This window comes from Galeopterus variegatus, unplaced genomic scaffold (assembly GCF_000696425.1).
Source record: "Galeopterus variegatus unplaced genomic scaffold, G_variegatus-3.0.2 Scaffold100, whole genome shotgun sequence".
In the NCBI taxonomy this organism is placed as follows: domain Eukaryota; kingdom Metazoa; phylum Chordata; class Mammalia; order Dermoptera; family Cynocephalidae; genus Galeopterus; species Galeopterus variegatus.
The window spans coordinates 717,602-731,932 of NW_007726211.1; the positions used below are offsets into that span (position 1 = coordinate 717,602).

The 14,331-nt window shown below is 42.9% G+C and overlaps 1 protein-coding gene across 1 annotated transcript in view; it reads right to left on the reverse strand.

Moving 5' to 3' along the window:
• Positions 1 to 14,331, reverse strand: part of DNAJB6 (DnaJ (Hsp40) homolog, subfamily B, member 6) — a 69,240-nt gene that overhangs the window by 13,483 nt on the left and 41,426 nt on the right. The window lies entirely within an intron of this gene.

A 14,331-nucleotide genomic window follows, 5' to 3' on the forward strand; every position in this document is an offset into this window, starting at 1 on the left:
AAAAAGAAAAAAAAAAAAAAAAAAAAAAAAAAAACCACAGCTGTTTCTGAACTAGACCCCTGCAGCTGCAGAGACCCTCAAGGGGGCCATCCCATCCAGCACCTGCAGAACCCACGTGGCCCACAGAGCTGGTGTGAGCTGCTCAACCCCCAGCAGAGGGGGCGTCTCTGCACAAAGACGGGTGGCCTGTACCACCCTGCAGTGATGTGGGACGTCACTCTGCTTTCTCCTGGGGTTAAAGGCGCATGGCACCGTTGCATGGCAGGCCACGACCACATCACTGCCAGGGGGGAGTGCATCAAAGGCTCCTAACGTCAGCGGGTGGTGCTGTGTCCACACAGACAAGGTCAGATGTGGGTGTAACTTAAGGAAGTCATCAATCTCTTTGCACTTACACTTTCCTTATCTTTAAAATGTAAGATTGAATGTCACAATATACATAAAAGCAGCCCCATTAACTCGATAAATGCTCACATTGTCACAGAAACAAAGGTGGCAAGAGCACCTGAGTGAGGGTCTTCCTCACACAGGCAGTCAGAGCTGACCCCTCCAGGGGGCCCACAGATTCAGGGACACAAGCATGCTACCTGTCCCTGTGAAGGGGCCAGCCACTCTATCAGGGCATCTACCTGAGAAAAGATCCCAGGAGGACGGCACTGGTGGGGGGAGGTGGGGGGGGACACCCTCAGGAAGTGTGGGAGCCGGTCATTTCCCCAAGGAAGAGATTCTGGGCTCGCTGCTGGATAAACTAAATGAAAAAGTCTCCACAAAGAGGACATGAAAGACAACGAAAGGAAAACTAATGTTGCAGAACACAAACAATACGGATATGCACATTTCAGCACCACTATGAGCTATAGACACAGATCCATTCTGCTCTGTTTTGGATCCTTAATGAATCTAACTTACATAAAAATAGAATTTACAGTTTAAGAGATCTGACTGTAACAAGAGTAACAATCCTTTGTGCCATAAGTAATATTTTAATATTTTTAATATTTAATACCTATTATTGTAATATTTTATTATTACCATAATAAAAATATAAGGGGACTCCAAAAAGTCTGAAAATATGGAATTAAAAGACAAAAAATAAAAATATAAACTTCATTTCTCAACATAAGCTCCATCAAGCTCAAGACCCTTTTATAAGTGATGATACCAGCCATTCAGTCCATCTGTAAGGAACCAATGGTCCTGGAAATTTAACCATGTCAGTGCAGTCTTTTCTATATTATTAACTAAAGAAAAATGGTGCCCTTTAAAGATTTTTTTAAGATTAGGAAACAAAAAGAAGGCAGAATGAGCCAAATCAGGACTTTAAAGTGGATGCCTAATGATTTACCATCAATTAAGAAGAGTGAGCAGGAGCACTGCCATGGTAGAGAAGTACTCTACGGTGAAGCTTTCCTGGGCATTTTCTCTGCTAGAGCTTGAGCTTTCTCAAAACCCTCTCATAATAAGCAGACGCTGTCACTGTTTGGTCCTCCAGAAAGTCAACAAGCAAAATGCCTTAAGCATCAAAAAAAAAAAAAAAAAAAAAAAAAAAAAACCCAAAAACAAAAACTGTTGCCATGACTTTTGCTTTCCACTGGTCCACTTTTGCTCTGACTGGGTCACTTGCACACCTCTTGGTGGCCACTGCTTTGATCGTGCTTTTTCTGCAGAATCATACTGGTAGAGCCATGAGTCGTCTCCTGTTACAATTCTTCAAAGAAATGCTTCAGGATCTTGATCCCACGTGTTTAAAGTTTCCATGGAGAGATCTGCTCTTGCCTGCAGCTGATCTGGGCACAACCATTTTGGCACCCACCGAGCAGAAAGTTCGCTCGACTGTAATTTCTCCATCACAATTGTGTGAGCTGGACCAACAGAGATGTCTGTGGTGTTGGCTGTTGTTTCTGCTGTTACTTTTGTTGGTCCTCTTCAATCAGGCATGAATGTGATTAATTATTTCCTCGCAAGTTGATGTGGATGGTCTGCCACAGCGGGCTTCATCTTCAACTTCATCTCGTCCCGTCTCAAAAGAAGTTATCCATTCGTAAACTGATTTCTTTGTCCCCATAAACTTTTCATAACGCATCCAGGAATTCACCATTCTTCCACTCAAGATTCAACATAAATCTGATGTTTGTTTTTGCTTCAATTTTAGCAGAATCCGTGTTGCTCCAATAAGACCTTCTTAGTGCCTCAAACTACATCCTGTTCGTACGTGTTATAACAAGTTAGTACAAGTTTATTTTGGTGCAAAAAATTGAAGTCCATGCAGTTTTTCCATAATACACACTTTCTGTGAACTTCTTAAAGTCCGCTTATAACAAAATCTACACAATGAGGGAAAAAGAATTATTGTAACTATTATTACGTATTAGAATAAATCCTATCATCAGGGGGGCCGGCACCCACCACATGCGTTACCAGGCTGTAGGACCATCAGAGCCCAGGAGCTTCTGCACAACAGTGACCCAGAGGAACCTGGGGAAGAAGTGGTCTCACACCACCAAGAGCAGTCCTGCCTCACCTCAATGTTACAAGCAGCAAGGGATTCTCAAACCTTTCCAGCTTCCTTTATTAAAATCCAGGGTCACAGGGTCACAGCTGCACGCAAGAGAGATACAACAGCTGGACAGGGCTGGGGCTGAACTCAGTGCCTAGGCCCCTCCGCAGGGCTCTTCTCACATCCACAAAAATACCCATGCTCATGTCTGGTTGAAGTGTTAGTTAGGTCTCGGGTCTCCCACTGGTGGTTCTGACCCACGAACACCCACAATTTCCACGCGGACTTCATCCCAGACACCACAACAGCTGATATGCATGAGGGGGACTGGACACTTCAGGGGCAGAAAGCCCGATGACCAGGCACACAACTGTATCAGGTGCAGCATAACGCTCAAGAACACATGCGTCCCAGTGAGTTGAGTTCCAGCTTCCCTGGCATTTGCTTTCTCTTTAACTTATCACACAATCAAACTGAAAAAGAACTAAACCAATTGTATTAAAACCTGATTAATAATCGATATACTTAGTTGTCTAGGGAAGGCTTTTCTGGGAAGTACAAAAATACTGCAAATTTTCCCTAACTGAACAAAAACCTTGAAAACCTGCATTATAAATCGAACATATGCCAATGTTCTCCTGACAACATACTTTAAAACCAGGGAAACAAGCTTAGAATGAGAGGCAGTGCTGTTTGTTTGGCCTCCCCCGCCAGACAGGGACAGGGGTCACTGCACAAATGCCACTCTGCAAGTGCTGCCGCAAACCTCAGGAACATTCCAATCACAGCACTGAGCAAGACCTCGCAGGAAGAACTCCACTACGGAACTCGCCAGTGGAACTCAAAACATTCGTAAGAAGAAATCCACTTAGCATCTCACAAAGCAACATGGTTCCTCTTGGTACAACCTAAAATTCCAGATTAAAACAAAAAAAAGCAGTCATGCCACTCCAGTCTCAGCCTGCCCATACCCAACATCATTCTTCCTGAAAGCTAACCATTTCCTATGCCTTTCTATAAAGCCTTTTGCAAATTTTCCATGTGGTATCATTACATACTAAATCATTCCTCCTCTCTGGAAATTTACTACTAATTGTTTAAGCAACTTTAGTTTAGCAACGTCTATTATAAAGGCAATACATGTTAGTTGTAGAAAAAATAAACAGTCACTTCTAATTCTACAACCCAAAGATAATTTACTATCTCGGTATAATTTCAGCTAGTCTTTTCCTGTGTATATAAATTAAACTATGAATACTTACGTTACTAAAATTTAGGTTGGTTAAAACAGTTCAAGTTTTTCATTTGGGTAACTAAATATACCAGAAAACATCCTGCCTTATAACAGCAAGTTAAATAAAATTTAAAAACAAAACCAGGATCTGCCGATTATCCCCCTGAGCCAAAACACACTGAAATCATCCAGAAGCTATTAAAGGAATGTTCCAGCAGCTGTTACACGTACATGACCGTCACAGCAAATGCTTCAGTTGTTTCAGTCCGAATATAGTGTAGGAATCTGGCTGATAATATGCAAATGAGAACTTCCAAAGATAAAAACAGAATCACTTTTCCCAAATATGCACTGTCAAAGAGGCCTTTGCTGTGGCTGCTCCCCTTTTCTGATGGGGGAGGGAGAAGAGTTAATCCCATACTGATTCAAATCATGAATACCACTCACAATGAGGTTACTCAATCATCCAAAAATGCATGCCTGGCCCATCAGAAGGTTCACTCATTGAAACATTTAGTGCCAGGGCTGGCTAGTTAGCTCAGTTGGTTAGAGCACCGCCTTGTAACGCCAAGGTCAACAGTTCAGTTCCCCCTGCCAGCCAGCTACCCAAAAAAACCACAAAAAACATTTAGTGCCTAACGTGTGCCAGACACTGGAGACACTGAAGATGACCCTGCTCCTGTTCTCGAGGAGCTCAATGATGAACAGACACAAAAAACCAACGCTACGCACAGGATGGAGGATCAACGCTAGGGTACACACAATTGCAAGACGTGAGCAGTGGTAGAGGAAAGCAAGGATGCTGGTTGCAGGAATGGGGAAGAAAAGCAATGCTAAAAAGAATGTGGGAAATCCATGGAGAAAGGCACAGACCACAGTCTGTAATCCGATTTGCTCACAGTACTAAGTAGGCATGAAGGAAGGAATGGGATGGGAGACAAAGCAGGCAGAGACACATCTTAAAGTGTTGTACGAGCCAAAGTAGCCCCCGAACAACTTCAAGTGGAAGAGTAACTTAACTCTACCTACAGCACTACAGGCACATCTCAACACCGTCACTGTGATGACGTGGCAGCTGAGTTAAGAAGGCAGGATAGAGAACAGAAGCGAGGAAAACATGTTTTAATTAATTCTCAATGGCTCCTGATTGTGAGAGTGGCTTTTGGGAGTGGAGATGTACAGACAAGTTACCAAAATATCTGGTAAGAGCACGTGATGGCCGATTACAAGACAGAGAAGCAGGGCTCTGGCTGGGTGATGAAGGTGGTGCTGGGAGCAGACGTGCAAACACAGGAAGGAAAAAGACTCAGGGTAGAGGCTGTGGGAACACAGAAGAGACTGAGCCCGCCTCGAATTTAAAATGTTGTATGTAAATTCCACTCTCAAGACCCAGGACGCACAGTCAACGAAGGTCCAAGAGTCCCAGAAGCCCTAAGGGGGTTGGCTTCCCCAACAGTACCACGGCTTTAAAAAAAAAAAAAACAGGAAGTATCGTTTTTGTTAAAAGCTCAGAGGACAGAACTTCCTAAGCCCCTCCAGCACTTGCCCCATGTCATTTACAACTGAGCCACATGGACCAGGTCTCAGTGGCACACAAGGGCTGGCGCCTAACGGGCTTTCATGAAGACAATGAATGCTGACTCAAGGGTTAGGCCACAAGAGTGCAGCTCAGCCACCTCCTGAGAAACACAGCTACAGTCCCTCTTCACAGGGCAATTCTCGGGGCATGCGCCTCACGGGGGAAAGGCATGCAGCACAGCGTCCTGGGACCAAGCGTGGGTGGGCTCTGGAGGCAGACGGCTGGGACTCCACCGACTGTACCAACACCAGCATCAGCAGCATGGGGTATTACGGTAGCTACCCAACAGCTGTGACCAGAAACTGAATAGTTCCTGGGACGTGGCGCTAGCAGCTGATTTTATCATAATATCCTGGAAGAGTGGTGTGGTTTGAGAGAAAACGTGAGCTTCCATTTTCTCATCTAGGAAAGGTGGTGGATGGTGGTTTGTTCACATCTGAAAAGCCCCTTAAACTTCAATTTTCTGAATTCCTCTGCCTAGGGAATGCCCCTCTGCATCCCTTCCCAGAGCTGGCCCCTTTAAGTCTTTCGTCTGCTAGGAACTAATAACATACCCTAAACAAAGAAGTTCCAGCTCTCTGAAGACATCATGAAACCACAGCCTGAGCTCACGTCTGACCAGCAGCCTACCTGAGAACAGCAGCTGATACCCGGCGTGCAGCCCAGGCAGCAGAGGGAGTGGGGTATCTCCCTGGGCTGGGCAACAGGGAGCACCCACTGCCCACCACAGGGCACCCAGACCTCACTGGCTCCCGTGGGTCCTTCCTCCCGCTGGGAGCTACCAGTGCGAAACCTCGGGTGCTGCACCCCCACCCGAGTGGCACCACGGCTCACAGGACAGGATGGTGGAGGGTGGGGACTCCTGAGTTCTGTTGGAGGCAAAGAGAGGAAACATTTTTATTTCCCCCATTTCCAGCTGCCTACTACATAAACTAGAAGTATGATTCCTGTTAAAGTAATGCTTTATATATGGGATCCTAAGTGCATTAAACATCCCCAGAAAACCTGCAGCCCTCAGTGCTACCCTGCTTTCTTGGGCAGAGTTCAGCACTGCAATCATTTAACTGTATGAACAAAGGGTGCCATAATTAACAACTGAAAGAAATCTTGGAAAGGCACATCATAAAATGGAATGAATGTTCCAATTTCTGTAGGATCACATATTCATAAAATCTGGTCTAAGGACACAGCTCATTTCACATAAAATGTACTGACAAGTAATTCTAATTTCTGCTTAAAGTTCTAGTCTTCCCGTCAGCCTTCAGTAAGGTGAAGGCATAACCCATCCCAGGGGTCAGCCTGTGCAAACAGCCTCTCCAGAAGCGCATCGGCACTGAAGGAGGCAGCCTGAGCCCAGGCATCCAAAGCGAAGTTCCTATGTCCGCACAGTGGGGAAGACCGGTCGCCCAGTGAGGTTCCCCTGTGCGGTTCTCTTTACAAGAAAAACAAAAGAAAAGCCAGATGGCATACTAATGTGAAAAGTTAAATATCAAAGGAAAGATTCTGAAGCGTTTCACTTGGTATTGCTGTGTACCATCACCTACAATGAATGTGGCAAGGTGACCTAAACACAAAAAACAAAACAAACAAAAAAACACACATACACAAATTACTGCTGCCCATGAAGCTCAGTACTTCACATCACATTTCTAGACCTGGTGCAACTAGAATGGGAAAACACATAGCTAGCAAGTTCACACCCCAGGGGTGAAGATGAACTCTGTTCTTATGATGATGAGCTCTTTGTTTCTCCTTCAAAAGAGTGAAACAGCTTCAGTCTTTAACAAATATACTCACTATATAGGAATAAACTCCAAAAAAATGCCAAAGGCAAATTATTAAAAAAACTAAATCACATTCCATCGTGTCAGAAAGACAAAACAGCTATCCATATACGAGAAATAAGACTCCTTACACAAAAACTCCAGATGGACTAATATTTAAAACATTTTTTAAAGACGACAGATAGTATAGGGACAATTTCTTAATCAAGATAGAAAACAAACTCAGTAGAATAAAAGGTCACAGAACTGACAAGGGAAAAACTTGCTATTTCTGAAACCCTCACTCCAAAAAAGTGATGTTTTATAGACCATGATTGAAAACAGAAATACAAATCAAAAGTCAAATATGCCTTACAAGTGAAACATGAAAGCAATTTTTAAAACTCTTACATTTATGAATAAACAGACCACAAATAAACATTCTGCAGAAGCAAAATTAACCAAAAGATAATAGGAAGAAAAACCTAAGTTAAAAATTAGATATCCATTCATAAATACAAGTGGAAATATTAGAAGCTACTGTTTCAACGGGGACTAATAAAATGGGCAAACACTTGAAAAAGATAAAGACAACTGTGAAGAATGACAAAGAAATATAACCACAGATTGACCTAAACTGCAGTGTCCATACACTGGACACTTCCAGTTAAAACACAAATTAGTAAACTGATGGGAAAGCAAAAGCCTAACAAACCAGCTGAGGAAATAATTTTTTAAAAATCTTAAAGATTAAAAATATGAGTATGTAGGACATGGGCCAGGCACAGATGACATTACAGCCAAGCTGAATCTCACCACAGGAAAGGCAGAGTCTGGAAGCTTCCCAGTCCAGACAGGAAGCCCTGCCCTCCCTACACTACCTAAAATCCAGCCAAATCAAACTCAAGGAGAATCTAACACCCAACAGAAAGATAAAGTTGGAAGAACTACATTACTACTTTGAAAAGTCCCAGAAAGCCAATGGAGAGATTTCAGCAGCTATTCTGATACAAACTATTAAACAAGAGAATTTTAGTCCTAACTACAGTAATCTTTCTCAGAAACCAAGAGCATAATTGCACAGTAAGATACTAACAGCAGCCTATTGGGGAAAAAGACAAAAATGCTTAATGTCGATGTTAATGATAAGGAAAACTAAAGGTGAAAATGAGAAAATCTGTAGAATTTTCTTGTTCTAAAAACATGACATTCTAAAATTTTAATAAAGCAGAGCAATCCAAGAGTAAAGTGACTAGAAAAAAGGCAATATAAAGACTTACTGCTTTTCCTCCTGGTTATCCATAACAACAAGTTTCCAGCTTCACATAGGAATACTTTTTTTTAAAAGATGACCAGTAAGGGGATCTTAACCCTTGACTTGGTGGTGTCAGCACCACACTCTCCCAAGTGAGCCACGGGCGGGCCCTAGGAATACTTTTAAGAAATGGAAAAACGGCATTTTAATTTTACAGCTCTATGGAATATAAAACTTAAAAAGAAAGGACACATCTGCGTTACCATTCCGGGATGTCAAGGCTTCCCCAGATTAGTTTACTGATTTATAGCGACAGGGAGGTGGGAGGAACACCTTGAGGTGATAGTGCATTTCATTTGAAAGTGTTAAGTAAGAACAGCCTAGAAATGTTTGAAATGAGCTGCCCTTTCAGGTAACCACTGTAATTGACAAAAGAATGTTAAGAGCCCCAAAATAAGAGGTATGTCTAACAAACTCAATGGGTAATACTGGCAAGAGGTTTGGGAGAAAGCTGGACGTTTTCAGAACATACAAACATTCTAAGTAAATTAAAGAAGCAAACACATGTAAAACTACAAAAGGGAAACATGCGGAAATATTTAGTTCTGGAAGAGGCAGGACTACACCAGAGGCCACACGCACACACTGGCATATGGTAAGTCACATGAGCAAATAAAAAATGAAAAAGAAAACCACTTGAGCTAATTAACCACTATGCCATGGGCTCCTATAGAATAAGTGAACAAGCCCACACAAAAAGAGGTATATGGTAGGCTAACATACATAAAAACAAGACGCTCAACTTAACCAAAGAAACACACATCTTAATAGCTGTTGACAGCAGCAGCAAGTGTGTGAGGACACTGTGACCCCAATCCATTGATGATAGGAATGAACTCTTTGTGGAAAGTAATTTATCTTAACTTTTTTGTTTTTCTTTTGTTTTGGGTTTTTCTGTTGGCTGCTGGCTGGTACAGGGATCTGAACCCTCGACCTTGGTGTTATAACACCGTGCTCTAACCAACTGAGCTAACAGACCAGCCCCCATGACTATCAACTTTAAATGCGTACATTTTACCACCTAATTATTCAACTTCTAGGTACCTTATCTCAAACATTATGGGAGGAAAGGACTGCAACATTGTGCCAGGCTCCACAAGAGACAAGTCAAGACCCCAATGGGTGCCAGCTGCCAGCAGGCAGGAGCCGCAGGCTGGGGCCCCGTGTTCAGCCATTCACCAGGTCAACCACTCAGCCTGGGCAAAGACCAACACTAGGGAACCCAGTCCTCCCTGCCTGGCAGTAACCAGCAGCAAGGGCTCAGCTCCCCATACCCCACTGTCCCTTCTGTACAGCACTGGACACTGTCCTAGAGGATACTATATCCAGCACCCGGGAACACAGTGTCACAGTTCATCTGTGCAGACCCTTGGTTCACGGACCGAGAAGGACAGCTGAAACGACTCATGGAGAACAGCAGTTTCTGTCCAGTTCTGGATTCGATTTTATCAGAGAGACCTGGCATTATGTAAAGCAACGCTGGATTCAGGTATGAGGTTATTTGCGCTTTGGCTTGGGGTTAATGAGCAGCAACATTCTTTATCTGGGGGAAATGCATGTAAGAGACGAGACTCTCACAGGCTGCGAACTGCACAGAAGCTGCGTTCCCTGATGACCCACTGCTGAACTTTTACTCAGGCCTTCTTTCCTACCAGAAACCGCCCCTCCTCCACTCACCCCTAGCGGCAGACCCTGTCAGAGGACATAGCATTTCTCACAGACCCAGGGCAGCCCATGGGAGGCAGAGAACATATTCCCTCTCAGAGCTCCCGGCACAGTGCTGACCACACGGAAAGCAAACTACGCACCCTCGGAGAGAAAGAGACAAGTAGGAGGACCCACCTTGCCTCTGCACCTGCTTCAGCACCCAGGCCCCCTTCACAAAGCCCCCCTGTTCCCTCTTGCTCTGGAAGTGACTTTCCAAGTGACAATGCCTGAGTACCTTATCACTTCAGTTATCAGTAACCAGCTGGCAAGGAGAGAATAGAAAAGTTGGAAAAATAGGATGATACCACTGGTGTCTCTTTTTAAGAAAAAAAAAAACCATCCTAATGAAATAGGAAATTGCACTGTACTATCTAGAGGTGATACTTAACGCTACATTAACGTTCACTACTCAGTGCTCCAGAGAGCAGAAATGACATAAGCCAAGATGCAGTTCCTTCTGGCATGCACAAGCCCTCCGAAACCAGACTTAGAGCCACTGACTGGCATGCATTCCAGGAGAAATGTGAGAGAATGTGCTTCAGCTGTAAACTCCAGGTAGCAAGTGGTATTCCGGGGGCACTTCAGACATGAGTGGGGTGGGTGGCAGTCACCACTCTGGATGTATACAATGCTGCAAATATTCACACATGCTGCGATGCAGTAACAACACAACACACCAAAATTCCTGCCCTCAGGGGGCCTATTATTTATTTGGGGTTGCACACCAGGATGGGATTTTATTTTTTGAATGGAACGGTATGGGGGCATGGGGGAGTGGGATCCAGTCAGGGTTCTGAGAGTGTAACTCACCCACATCATCAAACTCAGAGTTAATTCCTTAAAAAAGAGTTTGAAACACTCAACCGCAATACTGCACAGAAGGAAACAAGTATTTACAAAAGCAAATAAGCAGTGACAGGTCTTTTGATGCTCGATTATACTTTTTTTCTAACAAGACTTCAAAACTCCAGGTACTTCTAGGCTTGGGAAATCAGTGGTCACAGTGACTTTTTTTTTTTTTGGCAGCTGGCCAGTACGGGGATGAAACCCAGAAGACCTTGATGTTATCAGCACCACACTCTACCATGCTCTAACCAACTGACATATTTCTAACACAGCAAGAGCTGTTGTAACTTTCCCTTTCACTTTTTTTTTTTTTTTTTTTTTTTTTTGGCGGCTGGCCAGTGCAGGGATCCGAACCTGTGACCTTGGTGCCACCAGCACCATGCACTCCAACCAGCCAGCCCCTCCTTTCACCTTTTTAAACAGCAAAATGAAATAACCAATTTAGTAGCCAAAAAGAGAGTCTTGGACATTTCAACTGTTGGTCAGTCTTCGGTACCAGAGTCTACATCTAATTACTCCTGACAAGGTGGGAATAGCATATTCAAAGTTTTCAAAACAAGAATTAAAAGTCACCCATATGACCATACCTGACCCATTCAGAATTAGGTTTGCTTTCCACAGTTCAGAAGCTCTTGAAAGTGTCTAAAACGAAAGTGGCAGGATTAGACTGACTTAAGGGCTCAGGAAACAGCAATGGAGGAAGAATTCAAAAATTTAAGCAACCGTAGAGGAAACATATTTGTTAAAGGACTTATATCATATTAAACCACTCAGTGTATAAGTACTGAACATCTTATAAAGACCTCAAAGGGTAACATAAATCCATGCCTACATTTGCATAAAGAAAAAAGATACTGAGTTGTAAAACTCAACTCCATCTTGACCACACAACATCAAGTATTTGAATTCACTGAACTTAATTTTGTGCTTGAAAGTCTCCAGAAATGGTAACATCTGGCTCCATCCTGCTACTGAACATGCTAATGGCTAAATTTCATCACCACTGAGAAGCAATAGCAGATACTGAAAACCAACTATAAGCTACTAATGGATCCTCTAAAAATAAAAACATTTCTGAAGTGCTTAAAAGAAAACAAGATCAGTATTCTATAGAGCAATTACAGCTAGCAGGTAATCAAGAAAATAAAATCAGGAAGCTTTAGTAGATACTGCCATACTGTAAGGAATATCTACTACACAGACTAGGTACACAATTATTTCGAGAGTAATTTTAGTAAATGGTAACGCCAACTCTACATCTGCCCTTTAAGGAACTTTAAAGAGAAAGAAAGATTAAGTCATCATTTATGCCACTACTGATATTTTTCATCTTATTAAAAAAAGTTACTGACTTTTCAAAATCAAATCTGGAATCTTTGGAATCTTAGGCTTATATATTATAAATGACAGAAATAAAGGGAATAATTTATCACTGAAATGAATCAAAAAGGGGTGGCAGTGGGGGTACCACACAGAAGAGGAAAATAGGGCAGATGAGAAAAGTACAGCAGAAGGATGTCTCCTCCAGACAGATGTCGTCCCAAACAAGGATACTGTGCACACACCAAACACTACAGACAGCACACACCCACGGAGAGGGGTCTAGTCTCCGAGTGGAACTGGGCAGAACTGAGCACGCCTGGACACAAGTAATTTTGGAGTGAGCATTCAGTGTCCTATCTTCAAAGGTGTTCACAACTAGAGAAATATTTAAAACAGAGAGCAAAAGGACTGTCAAATTCACCAGAACCTGTAATTTAAATACTACTCTTCCAAGTCATCACTTACTTGAGTAATGCTATCAATGCCCAAAACAATTTCATAACTTCTGAAAGCTCCTTTCACACAGTCTGGACTCAATACTTTAGGAATGAACTTACTTATGTTCAAAAATCAAAATAACGGGCCGGCCCGGTGGCGCACTGCTATAGTGCGCCACTTGGGAGTGCAGCGGCGCTCCCGCCGAGGGTTCGGATCCGACATACAGACCGGTTCCCACTCACTGGCTGAGCGAGGTGCGGGTGCAGTGCTGAGGGTTGCGATCCCGTTGCCAGTCCCGGTCCGGTACAGGTGCGACACTGAGGGTTGCGATCCGTTGCCGGACACGAAAAAAAAAAAAATCAAAACAAGATGACAGCAAGAAATAATTTTCATACTTATTAATAATTTAATAACATTAACACTTCTGTCAACAGAAGAGGGAAATAAAGGTAATTTCCTCAAATGCAAGTGATAAACATTTTACTATATACTCTCCTCAAAAAAAGATTTCACCAGGCACATCCCTTAGGAGTCAAACATCTTTTACCTGTAATATCAAGTAAACTGTTCACAGCTGGAGTTGCATTAAACACTTCATAAAGCCTGGAACTTTCCAGTATGTCACCCCCAGGTGACATCTCACCACTGCTCTATCATACTACTCATCCCACCCATAATGAAACATGTAAAATTCTTGGGGTCAAAAAGTCCCATGCATCTACTTGAATTTCTCATTTAGTGTAGTGACATAGAAGCCATCTGTCCTGATGGCATAAACCAAAGTAGGCTTTCTGATACTAAAATCCAAGTTGTAGAACGAGATATTACAACACTGGATAAAAGGTGTCAACTCTTCTCCCATGGCTACTTACCCACTTTATCCAAAGACACGGATAGCTGCACACTAGGTTATACTTCATAACACAACACATTCAAACACATCACTCGTAGCTGTTTTCTTTAGTTCAATTGTTTTCAAATACTAAATTTAACTTTTGCTACGCTTTTTATTAAAAGCTCCAATGGGGGGGCCGGCCTGGTGGCGCACTGCTACAGTGCGCCGCTTGGGAGCGCGGCGGCACTCCTGCCAAGGGTTTGGATCCCATGTGGAGACCGGTTCCCGCTCACTGGCTGAGCGCGGTGCGGGCGCAACACCGTTACCGGTCAGTAAAAAAGACAAAAAGGGGGAAAAAAAAGCTCCAATGGGATTTCTTAAAATAGCTTTTACTTATTTTCTAATAACAATACATAGGTTCCTTAAAGACTCTAACGTACATGATCAATTTCCATAAACTTTCCAACTAAGCCAACGGTGACAGAAATGTGTTTGTCGGGGATAACCGTATAGTCACTGCCCATCCATCTAAGCAGTTTCCATACAGCTTATTTTCAAAACAACAGACTGCGGTAGTTTAAATGCAAAGTCTAGTTTAATATCCTTTATGGCCGGAATACTAGATACCAGTGGCGATCATGAAAGACTTTACAGATTGAGAAACAAAAGAAATACCTTTATTTTTGCTCACACCTAAATTATTCCATGACTTTACCATGCATATTTTGTCCTTACAAACAAAATACCTTAAAATCAAATATATCCTAGAAAACTAGGATGTGCTTTTAAAGATG